Below are 16,556 nucleotides of genomic sequence, written 5' to 3'. Positions count from 1 at the left end.
ATCTAACTATAGACCCATTGCAATACTGTCTCCAATAGCTAAAATTATGGAACGGTGTGTTCACAAACAACTCCTGCACTACCTCACCCTCAATAATCTTCTGTCTATAACCCAGCATGGTTTTCGCCCCCATCACAGTACAACCACTGCCCTCCTCTCCTTTGTTGACTCAGTCAATAGCAACCGTAACAAAAAACTAATATCCTCTGCTCTCTTTCTTGACCTATCGAAAGCCTTCGACATGGTTAACCACCAGCTACTAATCCACACACTGCAAACCCTACATCTTGACAACCTAGCTCTAAGCTGGTTTAAGGACTACCTCTCTGGCAGGCAACAAGCAGTCCAATGGCAAAATAGTCTATCTCACCTGCTCCCTAACAACATTGGAGTTCCACAGGGCCCCATACTTGGTCCCCTTCTTTTCTCCGTTTTTATAAATGATCTTCATACAGTCATCCCCAGAGCCACCTGCATTCAATATGCAGATGACTCTACCCTGATCTGCTCTGAACTTCCTCTCCAGAATCTCCAAGCAGCCACCCAACAATGTTTTGCCAAAGTTGAAAAATGGTTCTCCGACCTGAAACTCATACTAAATCCAACAAAAAACAAGTTACTTCTATTTTTCCCCACGTCTACCACTCCCCTAGCACAAGAACCCCCACCTGCTAATGCTAGGACCTTCTTTGTGGAATCCATTAATGGCACCATCATTGAGCCGGTCTCTTATACCAAACTATTAGGTGTTACTATTGACCACAAGCTTAAATTCGATATGCACATTGGCCAAACCATTAAGTCAGTTAACAAAAAACTAGGCTCAATGTACAGAATTAAGAACTTTCTTACTCCTCATGCAAAATTAACCATTGCTCGTACTCATCTCCTTTCCACCCTACTATATGCCTCTCCGATATTTTCCTTCCTCAATAAACGTGAGCTCAATAACCTCTCTACTACCTATCGTCATATTGCCAGATTCATAACAGGTACACCCTATCGTACCCACCATTGCCTCAACCTCAAGAAACTTGGCTGGTTAGAACTGCCCAATCTTCTTAAATTAAACCAACTCACGGAAGCATTCAAAATAATTAATCAACCAGATAAAACCCCCTCACTGTGCAAAATACTGACCCCCTACACCAACCTAAGTTGCCTTCGATCCTCAAACAGTATTCGGGTATTAACCATCAAATCTAATAACTTGGGCGGCGATGCTCTTTATGCTAACTCCATTGGAAAGCAATGGAATTCCCTTCCCAACAACCTAAGGCTCATGACTTCACTCAATCTATTCAAAATTAATCTCAGAGAATTTCTTAAGTCTCACTGGTTATGCCCATGTCCTAACCCAGATTAATTCCTATAGGTCTCACAGCACCTTAGTCTCTTCTTCCTCTCAAGTTTTTTTATCTAGTATTTCACTACCTCTACATGTATCCATGTCATGTTGAGCTACTCAACAAATGATTGTCAAACTATCAGCATGTAAATGTAGATATTTTCTTGTTTTATTATTATACTAATGTAGTTTCTTCTATCTAATTGTATTGTGATACTTCTCTTTATTGTGGGAGCTTTTCTCCCCGGGCCTCTACTGAAAAAGGACATGTATCCAGCTAGACTAGCCCGGTCAACAAATGTAAAATAAAATAAATAAAATAAAACATGCAGCCAATGCTATTTTCTTTAGTCTTTCTTGCCTTGTGGTGCCTGAAGCAGAAGCATTTCTCAAGTGCCGGTCAGCCGACTACTGAAATATTAGAGTTTGAGTTTCAGAACCGAAGTCTTCACTAAAGCTAAGTACCCCATTGGGGAAACTTTTTTCTTGCTTTTTACCGATGTCAGAAAAAGTTAATTGTATTACTTGTGGGAAGCAAACACCTCATAAGGATTTCCATTTATACTGTATTCCTTGCCTAGGCCCTAATCACAACGTGCCTGGCTGGTGGTTTGTGCTATTTTTAACCAATGCACTATTAAGCGTCAGTCTATTTTTGCATCAAAGTATTTTGGAAACAGATTTAACTACCCAGAAATGTCGTCTGATAGCAATCCAACTACCGGAGTACATAAAAAACGCACAGAAAAGGACAGAGAAAGACAGTCGAGATCCAAAACCGATGACGAAGCTTCTCCTAAGCAAGTCGCCAGTTGGCCGGTACTCAGTGAGGCTCTTTCGCAGCCCCTGATACCCACTACCTTCGAGTCGCAGGCCTCTACCGACACCCATGTGGAGTCCAGCATGCAGCAAGATACTCAAGGTATTGGACCCGACGGATGTATCTACCTCGGATGGGTCCGGAGCTGCTGAGCAGGCACCAGCTTCAGAGGGTGTATTCAGACCTCAACATTTGTATATCAAACCGATGACAGCTGCAAAACCCAAGACAAAAGCAATGTCTAAAACTTAAAAAAAGACACATGAGCCACGTGCACAGGCCTCTATGCCTACAAAACAGATGATCAAAATAGCTGAAGACCTTATTACCTTGATCAGGGGTACCCATCCCCCTCCTGATAAGAGGACTAGGCAAGACATTGATTATGAATCTTCAGATCAGGTTTCTATTTCTTCTGATTCCTCTTCTTATCAGGAATTATCTATACATTCTTATGAGGATTCTGATGTTGAGGAGTCTATTCCATCTGCATCTCCTCCTAAGGATTATTCATTTGGAGAAACCTTGCATACTTTGAGGGAGCATTTTCACTGGGAGAGTCAAGACTTCTCAGAATCGATTTCCTCCTTCTCCCTCAGCACAGGCCTTTAGCCATTCCTCCTGTTTTAGACATTGTGGATGATGTGTTTTCGAAGTCAAGCTTGACCCCTGACTCCTTACCTCCTGCTCCCAGTAAGCCTGACAGATATTTACAGGGTCCCTGACTCGCATAAATTTTTATTTAGAAACCATGCTGCTGATCCTGAAACTATTTCACAGGGTCCAAAGGGAGTTAAGGCCTCAACAGCAAAAAATCCTACCCCCTCGAATAGAGATTCAAGGGCAATCGACAGATGGGGAAAAAAGGTTTATACATCTGCAACCTTGGCAATCAGGGCTTTAAACTGTCAATTTCATATGCTTAAGTTCCAACAACATGTTATGGGATTGCTGAAACAGAAAATTATGTTGATTTCAGAATGTGCAGAAAATAAAGAAATGCAGGAATTATTGCATGCAGCTGAACAAGTTGGAAACAAGTTGGAAAGCATACTTTGCAATGTGGTTTTGATTCCTTAGAGGCCTCCTGCAGGGCCGCAGTTACTGGATCTGTAATTAGGAGGCATGCCTGGTTAAAGGAACAAAATTTGCCTGATCATGTTAAGGCTAAATTGCTAGATGCACCTTTACAGCATGGTTCTCTGTTTGGTATTAAGGCAGAAGAGGTTTTAAAGAAAATGGAAGACAAAGCTAAGCCCATGCAAACTGTTAAAGACTTCTTATAAGTGCAGCCACCAAGATTCAGTAGACACTGGCCTACAAAAAATTGGTCCTTTCCTGTGTCAGACAGAGCTCAAAGGGGCAAATCCAGATGCCCTAAGGGTTCCAGATACCAGGCGCAAGACTCATACATGTCAAAGTAATGGGGCGCTTCCACCTCCAAATCTGGAGGAGATAAAGCGCAAACCTACAGAAAACAATCTCAATGACTTCCCTCTACCTACACCAAGCACTTATCTTTTGGCAACACCCATAGGAGGAAAATTAGCACTTTTTGCTCAAATTTGGCAGTTAATAACCCAGGACAAGTGGGTACTAAACATCGTATCACAGAGATACAGATTCCATTTCCACACTCTGTCAATGGCAAATGGTTGGCCAGATCTGCCAAAAAAATCAATGGGCAGAGGCACAGATACAGGTTACTTCCCTCATGGATAATGGGGGCCATTCAGACAGTACCAGAACAGGAAAAAGGACAAGGTTTTTACTCTACTGTTCTTGGTACCTAGAAAGGACAAGGCCTGGTGGCCAGTACTGGATTTATCGATTTTGAACACATACCTGAACATTCCAAAATTCAAAATGCTGACTTTGCAGCAGCTTCTGCCCATGCTGGGCAAGAATGCTTGGCTGGTGACTTTAGACCTAAAAGAGGCATATCTGCATCTCTCAATAAGACAATTGTGCAGACGATACCTCAGATTCAAGGCTGGCTTAATGCATTACCAATTCTCTACACTGCCCTTTGGCTTATCTACTGTGCCCAGGGTCTTTACAAAGTGCTTGGCACCAGTAATTGCATTTTGCAGACAAAGAAGTATACAAATATATCCTTACTTGGACAACTGTCTCATTCAAGCAGAGAACAAGGACACTCTTCTTCGACACCTGGCATTTATGAAAAGGCTTCTAACATGCCTAGGGTACACAAATGAAAAGAAATCACAACAGGTACCCTCTCAAAAGATAACATTCCTGGGTGCATGCTTGAATACAACTGCCCAGATGGCTTACCTCACACCAGACAAGCAAAGGCAACTGGCTACTTACTTCAAACTGATGGCAATAAAAACCCAGTCTTCTGCAAGACCAATTCTGTAGGCTCTGGGCTTCATGGCATCCTGCATCCTACTGATTCCATATGCAAGACTGCATATGAGGAAACTTCAATGGTACCTAAAAAGTTTATGGAGTCAACATTCTCACAGTCTGGAAACAATGATTCCACTCATTCCCTGTCTGCAACAGGAGTTTCTGTGGTGGGCAAAGGCATGTCACCAAAACATAGGATGGCCATTTACTCTACCCCCTGCCAGACAAACCATAACAACAGATGCATCAGATTATGCCTGGGGGGCCCACATGGCAGGAAGATGCATTCAGGGCATATGGTCACCAAAATAAATGCATCTACATATCAACCAGAAAGAGATGCTAGCTGTTCAAAATGCCCTAACAGCCTTCAAGGACTTACTTCATCCAGGACAACTACTGATAAAAACGGGCAACACCACAGTCATGTGGTATATAAACAAGCAAGGGGGCACACACTCATACCCCCTTTGCAGATTAGCAATGGCACTGTGGGACACAGCTTTGACCTACCAGATACATCTTCAAGCCCAATTCCTGCCAGGAAAACAAAACACTCTGGCAGACGACTTAAGCAGAAATCTTCTGGAGCCTCACGAGTGGAAACTAAATCCACAAGTCTTCAGCATGATAACAGAGAAATGGGGAAGCCCAGACATAGATCTATTTGCCTCTCCTCAAAATTACCAATTGAAAAGATTCTGCATAAGGACTTATCACAGACGAGCATGGAAAGTGGACGCTCTATCCTTCAGTTTACGCCTTTTCCTCCTCTGCCTCTTCTCCCCAAGGTCCTCCTAAAAGTCAGACAAGAGAAACCAAAGAGGATACTAATTGCCCCAGACTGGCCCCGCCAATACTGGTACCCAATCCTAAGGAACTTGTCTCAATACCCAGCTTGGACATTGCCTCAAAGACCACAACTACTGTCCCAGCAAAACAGTCAGATCCTGCACATTCCACTACAGACTCTGAACCTGGCAGCATGGCTGATAATGTAGTCATACAAACACCTCTCAGTAAAGCTGTAATGTATGTCATTTTAGAAGCCAGAAAGCCTAGTACTAGAAAATCTTATGCTGACAAATGGAAGAGATTCTGTGCTTGGAATCAAGCACAAGGAACTGATACACCAGAACCAACTATTCCTCAGATATTGCAATACTTAACTGAGATGCTTGACAAAGGCCTCTCTTTCTCATCAATCAAAATCCATGCCTCTGCCATTTCGGCTCATTACAATACAGAGCCACCAATCTTTTCTCATCCTTTACTAAAGCAGTATCTTAGAGGAGCCAAACATTTAAGGCCTCCTAGAAGATCACCATTGCCTGCATGGGACCTCAATTATGTGTTGGAAAAGCTCACCCTGCCTCCATTTGAAACAGCTGCTGATAAAAAGTTCTTATGGAAAACAGCTCTGCTACTAGCAATTACTTCAGCAAGAAGAGTTTCAGAGCAACAGGCCCCCGTGGCTGTAGAGCCTTTTATCATATTTTACCCAGACAGGGTACCTCTGAGGACAGCTCCTACTTTTATGCCTAAGGTGGTTTCCAGTGTGGCTCTCACCAAACAATTCATCTGCCAACCTTTTATCCAAATCTGCATAACAAGAGGGAAAGAATTCTGCATTCCTTGGACGTACACAGACCGCTAAGATTCTACTTAAGCAGGACTAAAGCTCTAAGAAAAACTGAGCAATTACTAGTGACATATATGCTGCAGGATCAGAAGGCAAGGCTATTTCAAAGCAGACAATTTCAAAGTGGATAAGCCACTGCATCCATTTCTGCTAGTTAAACCATGGTAAACCTGTGCCCAAGGGCATTAGTTCTCATTCCACCAGAGCTGCAGCTACTTCAGCAGCCTTTCTAAGGGGAGTACCAACCAAAGACATTGTAGAGGCTGCTACTTGGAGTTCTGTTCACACCTTTACAAAGCATTACCATTTGCCTCTCTACTCTAAATCCAGGGCAGGCTTTGCCACTGCAGTTCTGCAGGGCCTTATAGCCGCTTCTAATGCTGTTTAGCTCCAGCCTCCCAACCATAGCTTTGGGATTCTACCCAAATGTAATGACTGCAACAGTGAAACACGAAGAACATAGTACAGTTGTGTACACTTGCCATAAATGTAGATGTTTGAGTGTATTCACTGTTGCAGTCCAAGTTACCCTCCTGCCCATCCCCCTGTTATTCTGCAGTTTATCTTTCCTTCTTTATCTTCTACAACCTATGTGGTGTATTTGCTTGTAGATGAAGGTAAAGTTTATATTGATGCATGTGATTGATATATATATATATATATATATCTATTATTTATATTTGCTACCTTTTGGGGGCACCTGACATCGGGGGAAAGAAAAACTAAAGAAAATTGCGTTGGCTGCATATTTTATACCCCGATGACCTGACGTCAAGGAAGAGGAGACAGCAACCAACGCAGGACCCAAGACTTTGGAATTCAGGCCGACTGAGGGCAACCTGCCAGCAGATTACGCAAATGTAATGACTGCAACAATTAATACACTCGAACATATACATTTATGGTAAGTGTACACAATTGTACTGTAAGTTTCCTTTGGGGAAAAACTTCAATTTTCTTAAATATTGTTGATGTTTTATTACTCTCCTCTTCAGGAAAGTTAGTTTAAAGCTAGGATTGTTATTTATCAGATTGTCTGAAGGCTAATGTTCTTTTAAATGGAGCACTCATTTCTTTCTGTAGTGTATACCAACTGAAAATATATTTTCTATTGAGAAATTGTTTTATTTTTCTATTTTGGGGCTGCCATTGTGTTTTTAACTTGCTTTTTACTGTGTTTTTTTTCTGTCGAGAGTAACTTTTGTGAACAGATAGTTTTATGAACATTTGCTGCTTGTTTTCCTCAGGAAAAAGGTACTCTCTTTGGCTTGACCATGGAACAGACAACCTGTCCCATGGTCAAGCCATCTTCCAAAATCAAAAAGAAAAAGTTAAGCAAATAGCCTTTTTCCACCACAGCAGGCTAGCAGTTTACCACAGCTGCAGGTGGGTGACTCTACTGTGGTCATTTGTTGTACCTCAGACCACTCATCTTGTACCCCAGATCACTCTGGTGTAACAACTACAGGCCCTATGGACCGGCTATTAGCCATGTTTTCTGTAGCTGTTGTAGGCTGCTCAGTGGGCAAGGGAGAGCTATTCATGTCAGTCATGGGAGAGGTTTCTCTGTAGTGTCAGAATGTTGAGCCCATCCCTGGGGAAATCAGCTGCTGCCATTAGTGTAACACTGTTGGCCCCATTTTTCCTGTCAAAAAGAAACAGAAATCCAAGCATGTATTTACTCAAATTTGTTTGGCTGTGAGTAGTGTACGGGGACTGACTCAGGCTCTTCATCCTTCCTGTAAAGTAGTGTCCAATAAAAGGGGGATTCCTCTTTTCCTGAAGAGATTCAAGATTTTGAATCTGAACAGGAAGATGCAGGGATGGATTCAGGGTTTTGTCCTCTAAGATTTCTGATTCATACTCAGAGAAGAGCTCAGTTTCTGATTTTCTGTGGAGATTTCTTTCTCCGAGACTGTTGCTATAATGTCGTAGTATATTCAGTGGGAGAACACTGAGGTTTTTCAATCCCTCAGAAAATACTATGAGTTGTTACAGAAGGTACTTCCGAACCTACACCCATTCCTGCTGTCCCATTTGCTTTAGAGTATGCGTCTTACTACCTGCAAATGTCCTAATAGCCACCTGTCCCTAAAAAGACAAATAGGATATATAAAGTTCCTCAGACTTCTAACATTTTATACACTGTTGCCCAACATGACCTATTAGCTATAGCCTTAGTTGATACCACTGCTGCTAAACACTAATTTAATTCCAATCCTACTCTTTCTAGTAAAGATGGAAAAAAAATATTGATAGGTATAGGGAAAAAAGTGTATACTTCTGCAACTTTGACTTTCAGGATTTTGAATCATCAGATTCATATGTTCCAACAAACTGTGAAAGTATGAGGAATGTTTTATCTGCATTTTCTTCTTATAAAGAAAAATATGCTTTAAATAATTTTGTTTCTTCTGTTGCACAGGTCATTACTCATTATTTGCTGTGTTTGTATGACTGATACTTCCAGGGCTATGGCCATTGGTACTGTTTTAAGGAGGTTTGATTGGCTGAATTCTCGGAACCTCCAGATGAAGTAGAAAATGATATATTAAATTCTGTTGTGGATAGAGATTGTGCGTTTGGCCCCTCTGGTGTAGAGAAGATCAAAAAGTGTGGTGAAAGTGGCAAGCTGATCCAGGGAGTCTGTAAGATTTTTTAACCCTCCTAGAATTAGATCAGGGGGATCTTCCAAGATTTTAGCCATCTGTGGGGAATTCTTGAAGTAAACCTATTTGCCTCCTCTGTGAACAGTCAGCTGGCACAATCCTGTTCCAGGACTCCATGCAAAAAATCATGGACAACAAGTGCCTTTTTTCTTTTCTTTGGACAGCAGTGTTCCTGTATGCCCTTCCACCCTTTCCACTAATACCAAGGGTACTTTTGAAGATTCAGGAGGAATCTTCCAAGATCATTGTCTCCCTCCTGGCCCCCATGCAACTGTGGCTCTTTCTTCTTTTGGAAATGGCCAGTGGTAATTACCACAGACTGGATCTATTCACACAAGAACAGGGGCTATTTGATGCACTCGATCATCATTCATTTTCAGTTGACTGCTAGGATGATAAGGTCTTGGTTCCTTTTAGTCATCTGTTTTCTGAGGATGTGCAGGAGCTACTGTTGGAGGCAAGAAAACCTGCTTCTAGAAAATCATATGCTATCAAATGGAAAATATTTTCTAGTTAGTGCCAACAACATAGCTAGCACCCACTCCAGGCTAGTTGTTCTCGGGTTTTGCAATATTTTATCCTATGGTCTTTATGCGGTGGTACGGCGGTAGCGTTGTTACCTCGCAGCAAGAGGTTCTCCCGTTCGATTCTCTGCTGGGCTTGGGAGTGCCTTCTGTGTGGAGTCTGCATGTCCTCCCTGCAGTTGGGTAGCATTCGAAAGACATACGTGCGTAAATAGGCATGCCTTCGTTGAAGGTTGGGTGTCGAGCTGGCACCTTGGCGTTGCGTAAAAATCTACTGCCAATCATTAGCGGACCAGAGTTCCGCTGTGGCGACCCGGCCAAAAGACAAACAACAACAAATATCCTATGGTCTTTCTTATTCCTCTGTCAAGGTTCATTTATCAGCCATTTCAGCATGTCTGTCCATGGATCCTTCTCTTTCCGTGCAGTCTCCTGTCAAAAAGAAGGTGCCCTGAAGCTTTGAAAATTGGCTGGCTGTTTTATTCTTGGCAGGATATAGTCCATATTGCTAAGGCTACTGCAGCAGTGATCATTCAGACATTTGTTAATGGTAAGTCCAACTTACACAACTGTACTTTTCTCTCAGTAGCATGATTAATACAGCTTATAAGAATGATCTCTCCCATTCATCCTTTATTCCAAAACAGCCTCCTCCTTTCCACATTCCCACCCATCCTTAACTGACCTCTCCTTTTCTCAGCCACACCTTTTTTCAACTTTTTCGTATTCTACATCTACCTGAACTTCTACTTCAAATCCTTCTCACTCAGTCCTTGCATTCCTTTTCTTCAAAGGTCCTGGACTTCAGTTTTTTCCCCCTCATTTCCACTCTCCCAAAACCCAACTGTATTTCTGTCCTCTGCACTAACCCCCCCTTTCATTTTCTTACCTAATACTCTGGCTTCATACTCTCATCACCTTACTTCAGTGATGTGCTACAACAGGACAAAACCAACAGATATGAAATTGATCTGCATCCGTGTTGTCATATCTCTAGCACTTCATCTCTGTCCATCCTTTCTTCAGTCATAACAGCATTTTGCACCACTGGTACTGGCAGCCTCCAGTAATAATCCTCTCCTAGTTCCACATAACTTGATCTCCTTACTGTTACTAGTACCTAGCCATAGATTCTCTTTTAACTAAGGTCACTGTCCATGCTCAACTCCTTTAACTGACCAATAACCTCCTCCCCCAACTTCTTTCTCATAGATTTGTAAATCACCCCTGTTCAACTTGTACACACTTTTTAATGCATTCCATAACCCTATCCTCTTCTGTCAATGTCCACTTCCATTAAACCCCTAATGTTGCAGAAGACATTTTCAATATACTTCTTGAATTGCTGTCTTACAGTAACAGCTGGATTTATGATGATATTGTTCCTTGGATAGTGAGGAACTGGATTTATGATATTTTTCCCTGGATAGTGAGGAAAGGGGGAGATGACGAAACTTGTATTTGACAGATCATTGAAGCTGAAGTTTGGGTATGAGTTACTGTAAGTGTTTTGTTTAGGTGTAAAATCTGAATACTAAGCCTTGTAAGAGAATGGCCCTAACCACACTTCTGTTGTTTTGCACTGCCTTTTTGTGTGGCTGTCTTCCCTGTTATGTCCATTGTAAAAACAAAGCAACATAATAAGCTGTTTTTTGTCAATAACCTTCATGTTTGCTACAGTAAATTCATTCCTACAGATTATTTATTTACATTTGTTGACCGGGAGAGTCTGACTGGATTAATGTCCATTTTCAGTGGAGGCCCGAGGAGAACAGTTCCAGCATACAATTAGTCATACAAACAAAAGATACAGTTAGTCAAACAGATACACTACTTACAAGACATATTACTTGTCATATACAACAGAGTAGAAAAATGTTAGTTCGTAGTTTACTCATAACTGAATTTGTAGAGGACATGTTTTCCAAGTGACACTGTTTTTTTATAATAAGACTAGAGGAAGTAGACAAAGATTCCTGGGGAGGAGAATATTCTATTGTGCTAAAAAGACATGCCTTAAGGTGTTGCTTTTTAAAGTCAGGAGCTAGAGAGGGGTATGGGAAAGAGGGAGTCCAAGATCACCCAGGATTAGCTGCTGCTGCTTCTTCTCTCAGCTACTCCGGTTATGGGTCGCCACAGCAGATCAACTGTTTCCATTTCTACCTGTCCTCTGCATCTTGCTGTGTCACACCAACCACCTGCATGTCCTCTCTCACCACATCCATAAACCTCGTCTTAGGCCTCCCTCTTTTCCTGTTACCTGGCAGCTTCATCCTTAGCATCTTTTTCCCAATATACTCTACATCCCTCCTCAGCACATGTCCAAACCAACGTAATCTTGCCTCTCTGGCTTTGTCTCCAAACCTTCCAACCTAGGCTGACCCTCTAATATACTTATTCCTAATCCTGTCCATCCTCGTCACACCCAGTGTAAATCTTAACATCTTCAATTCTGCCACGTCAAGCTCTGACTCCTGCCTTTTTGTCAATGCTACTGTCTCCAACCCATATAACATAGCTGGTCTCACTACCCTCTTGTAGACCTTCCCTTTCACTCTTACTGGTACTCATCTGTCACAAATCACTCCTGACACTCTTCACCCACTCCATCCTGCCTGTACTATATTCTTCACCTCTCTTCCACACTCACCATTACTCTGAACTGTTGATCCCAAGTACTTAAACTCATCCACCTTTGCCACCTGCACTCCCTGCATCCTCACCATTCCTCTATCCTCCCTCTCATTCACACACATACATTCTGTCTTAATCCTGCTGACCTTCATTCCTCTTCTCTCTAGAGAATATCTCCACCTCTCCAGGGTCTCCTCTACCTGTTCACTACTCTCACTACAGATCACAATGTCATCTGCAAACATCATAGTCCACTGGGACTCCTTTGTCTTATCTCTTCTGTCAACCTGTCCATCACCATTGCAAATAAGAATGGGCTCAGAGCTGATCCTTGATGTTATCCCACCTCCACCTTAAATGCATCCATCACTCCTACTGCAGACCTCACCGCTGTCACACTACCCTCGTACATATCCTGTACCACTCTTACATACTTCTCTGACACTCCCGACTTCCTCATGCAATACCACAACTCCTCTCTAGGCACCCTGTTATATGCTTTCTCTAAATCCACAAAGACACAATGCAACTCCTTCTGACCTTCTCTGTACTTCTCCATCAACGCTATCAGAGCAAACATTACATCTGTAGTGCTCTTTCCTGGCATGAAACCATACTGTTGATCACTAATCATCACCTCCCTTCTTAACCTAGCTTCCACTACTCTTTCCCATAACTTCATGCTGTGACTGATCAGTTTAATCCCTCTGTAGTTACTACAGCTCTGCACATCACCCTTATTCTTAAAAATTGGTACCAAAACACTTTTTCTAGGGTTAGCAAAGGTGCATATCCAGTGGGTTGTGAAATAGTTTTTTTGAATTTAACCAATGAGGATTTCTGAGTTAGATCTGGTGGCAAGTGGTTCCCAATTTTGGTAATGTAGTTGGGGAAGAGGGAGATGTTCTTCGTGTTTCATTGTTGCAGTCATTACATTTGGGTAATCTGCTTGCAGGTTGCCCTCAGTCGGCCTGATTAACAAAGTCTTGGGTCCTGCATCAGTTGCTGTCCCTTCTTCCATGACGTCAGGTCGTCAGGTGTATAAAACATGCAGCCGATGCCATTGCATCAGTCTTTCTTGCCGTGCGATGCCCGAAGCAGAAGTTGTTCAAAAGTGCCGGTCGGCCGACTCCTGAAATTTTCTTTTTCGAGTTTCAGAACCGAAGTCTTCAACTAAAAGCTAAGTACCCTGTTGGGGAAACTTTTTCTTACTCCTTTATGATGTCAGTAAAAGTTAATTGCATTACTTGTGGAAAGCAAATACCTCAAAGATTTTCATTCATACTGTATTCCTTGCCTAGGCCCTGACCATGACGTACCTTGCTGTCAGTTTTTTGCTTTATTTAATCACCGCACTATCCATCGTCGCTATATTTTTGCCTCTAAATATTTCAGTTCTCTATTTAATTTTCCAGAAATGTCGTCTGTTAGCCATCCGACTATCGGGATTCCAAAAAAATGCAAAGATAAAGACAGAGACAGGCCGCCGAGGTCCAAAACTGCCGACGATGCTTCGCCTAAGCCAGTCACCAGTTCGCCGGTACTCAGTGAGGCACTTTTGCAGCCCCTGATTCCCGCTACTTCTGAATGTTCATCGTGCATACAGCTGCAGTCATTACAGATGGGTTATCCTGCCGTCAGGCGGGTCCTCGGTCGGCCGAATTCCAAAGTCTAGGTCCGGCATTGGTTGTCGTCGCTTCTTCCCTGACGTCAGTGTGGCAGGGGTACAAAAGAGGCAGCCGACGCCATTTTCCCCAGTCTTTCTTGCCGCGTGGTGCCCAAAGCAGAAGCAGTTTACAAGTGCCGGTCGGCCAGCTCCTGAGATTTACGAAAGTATTTCAACCAAAGTCTTCTTGAAAGCCAAGTACCCCATTGGGAAAACTTTTCTTGCCTCAGACCGATGTCAGACAAAGTTAATAATTGCATTTCTTGTGGGAAGCAAATACCGCATAAGGATTTCCACTCTTTCTGTATACCTTGCTTAGGCCCAGACCACGACGTCTCGGCCTGCCGTTTTTGTGCTAGATTCAACAAGCGCACTATTAAGCGCTGGGCGGAGTTTGCCCTTCATTATTTTGGCAAAAAATTTAATTATATCATGTCGTTGGATACTCCGACTCCAGTTTTGAGCAAAAGACGCAAAGATAAGGACCAACATCCGAGGTCCGCACCGACTACTGAGACCATGCTTAGGCCGACTACCGGTTCTCAGCGAGGTGCCTACGCAGCCCCTGAGTACCGATGACACTACATTACCAGTAACTTCAGTACCCGAGGTTGCAGTCTCCTCGGTCCCCATTCCTACTGCAGATACCGAAGCCACTCTTGGGGAAACTCAGACTTTAGACAGGCCTGCCATTTCTCAAGGTGTCTTCAGGCCTTCCTCCTTCTCTATTAAAGCTTTCACTAAATCTAAAGCAGCCATGAAAACCAAAAAACAGGGTTCTCAGACCTCCTCTCAAGGCCCCATGCCTAAAAAGCAGATGCTTAAAATGGCTGAGGATTTGATTACTCTTATCAGGGGTTCTCAACCCCCCTCTGACAAAAGACCCAGATTTCAGGAAGACTACCCTTCCTCAGATCAAGCTTCTATTACCTCAGAACACTCTGAGGACCAGGATTACGCCTATTCACCTTTCGAAGACTCTGATGCTGAGGAGTCTATTCCCTCGGTCTCCCCCCCCCCCCCCCAGAGGACTACTCTTTTGGGGAAACCCTGCATACATTGAGGGAGCACTTTCACTGGGAAGGCCAAGATTACTCAGACTCCAAGAAAAGGCTCAGGGAATTTCTTCTGCTCCCCCAGCATAGGCCCCTGGCTATCCCTCCTGTTTTAGATATATTGGATGATGTGTACACAGAAGCCAGCCTTAATCCAGATTCTTTACCTCCAGCTCCTGTTAAACCAGACGGGTATTACCGGGATGTCCTTCAAGGATGCATCTGCAGTCTTTACAAATGGGTTGTCCTGTCGTCAGGCAGCCCTTCGGTCGGCCGGATTCCAAAGTCTGGGTCTGGCTTCGGCTGGTGTCGCACCTCACCCGACGTCATTGCGGCAGTTATTCGGGTATAAAAGCATCAGCCGACGCCATTTTCCCCAGTCTTTCTTGCCGCGTGGCGCCCGAAGCAGAAGCTGTTCGCAAGTGCCGGTCGGTCAGATCCAGAGATTACTACTACCGAATACTACTTGAAGACTTCTATAAAGCTAAGTACCCGTTGGGGACTCTTTCTTGCCTCAGCCGATGTCAGAAAGTTAATAACTGTTTATCTTGTGGGAAACGAATACCGCATAAGGATTTCCACTCCTGTTGCATAGATTGTTTAGGCCCAGACCACGGCGTAGCAGCTTGTCTAGCCTGTGCTTCTTTAACCGACGGACGCTTAGGCGTCGGTCGGACTTTGCTGAACAGATTTTCGGCTCGATTTTGCCTACATTATGCCGTGGATCCTCCGACTACGCAAATTACCAAAAACGCAGAAAAGGACCGACACTTCGTGGTCCGGTTTCGGCGAAACCGCGGTTAAGCAAACCACAGTGTCTCGGTTTCGGCCGAAACCGAGCAAGCGGTTCTTTCTTCAGCCGATAACATGCCTTCTACCGAGGCCTCTTCTAACCTGGTAGAGACGGCTTCAGAAATCCAACCTTCTGTTGCGGTTTCACAGGATTTATCAGACACCATTCCGCTGGATGTTTCAACCCCTGCACGTGGAGCTGCTAGGCCTCCTCCAGCTATGTCTATTAAGGCCTTTGCCAGGGCTAAAGCAGCCAAAACATCAAAACCTGTGCCTGCCAAGCCCCCTTCTCACAGGCCCAGCACCAGCTCCCACATGCTTTCTTTGGCTGAGGATCTCATCTCTTTAATCCGTGGAGCCCAGCCTCATCCAGACAGGGCCTCTCCCTCCTCCAGAAAAGAGACCTAGAGCAGAGCCCCCTGAGCCAGTATCCACAGATGATTCTTCTGATGACTCAGAACATACAGACCCTCCTGAGGCTTCTTATTCTCCTTACGAAGACTCTGATGCTGAGGAGTCCATCCCTTCAGCCTCTCCTCCTGAGGAATTTTCCTTTGGGGAAACCTTGCATGCTATGAGGGAACATTTTCAGTGGCAGGGCCAAGATTTCTCAGACTCTAGAAAAAGGCTTAGGACCTTTCTACATTTGCCACAGCATAGGCCTTTAGCTATACCTCCAGTTCTTTCTGTTGTTGATGATGCATTTAATGATGCTTGCACTGCTCCTGATTCTTTACCTCCGGCTCCTGCTAAGCCCGATAGGTACTACAGGGTCCCGGACACTCATCACCACTTATATAAGGCTCCTTTTGCAGATCCAGAGACTATCTCCCAGGGTCCTAAAGCTGTAGCAGCTACTTCTTCTAAAATCCCCCTCCCCTCTGAAAGGGATTCCAGGTCCTTAGAGATGGGGTAAAAAGTTTACACCTCTGCTACTTTGTCAGCTAGAGCTTTGAACTTCCAATTTCATATGATTCAATATCAAGAGTTTATGCTTGACCAGTTGACTAAAAAGCTGTCCTCTGAAGAA

General features: G+C 43.6%; 1 protein-coding gene across 1 annotated transcript in view; it reads left to right on the top strand.

Annotated features, from left to right (window-relative positions):
* SNX27 (sorting nexin 27) overlaps window positions 1-16,556 on the top strand; it is a 2,194,393-nt gene that overhangs the window by 1,821,525 nt on the left and 356,312 nt on the right. The window lies entirely within an intron of this gene.

The sequence above is a fragment of the Protopterus annectens genome, chromosome 8.part0 (genome assembly GCF_019279795.1).
Source record: "Protopterus annectens isolate FY-2018-M chromosome 8.part0, PAN1.0, whole genome shotgun sequence".
NCBI lineage: Eukaryota > Metazoa > Chordata > Ceratodontiformes > Protopteridae > Protopterus > Protopterus annectens.
This window is presented reverse-complemented; position numbering and strand designations above follow the sequence as displayed.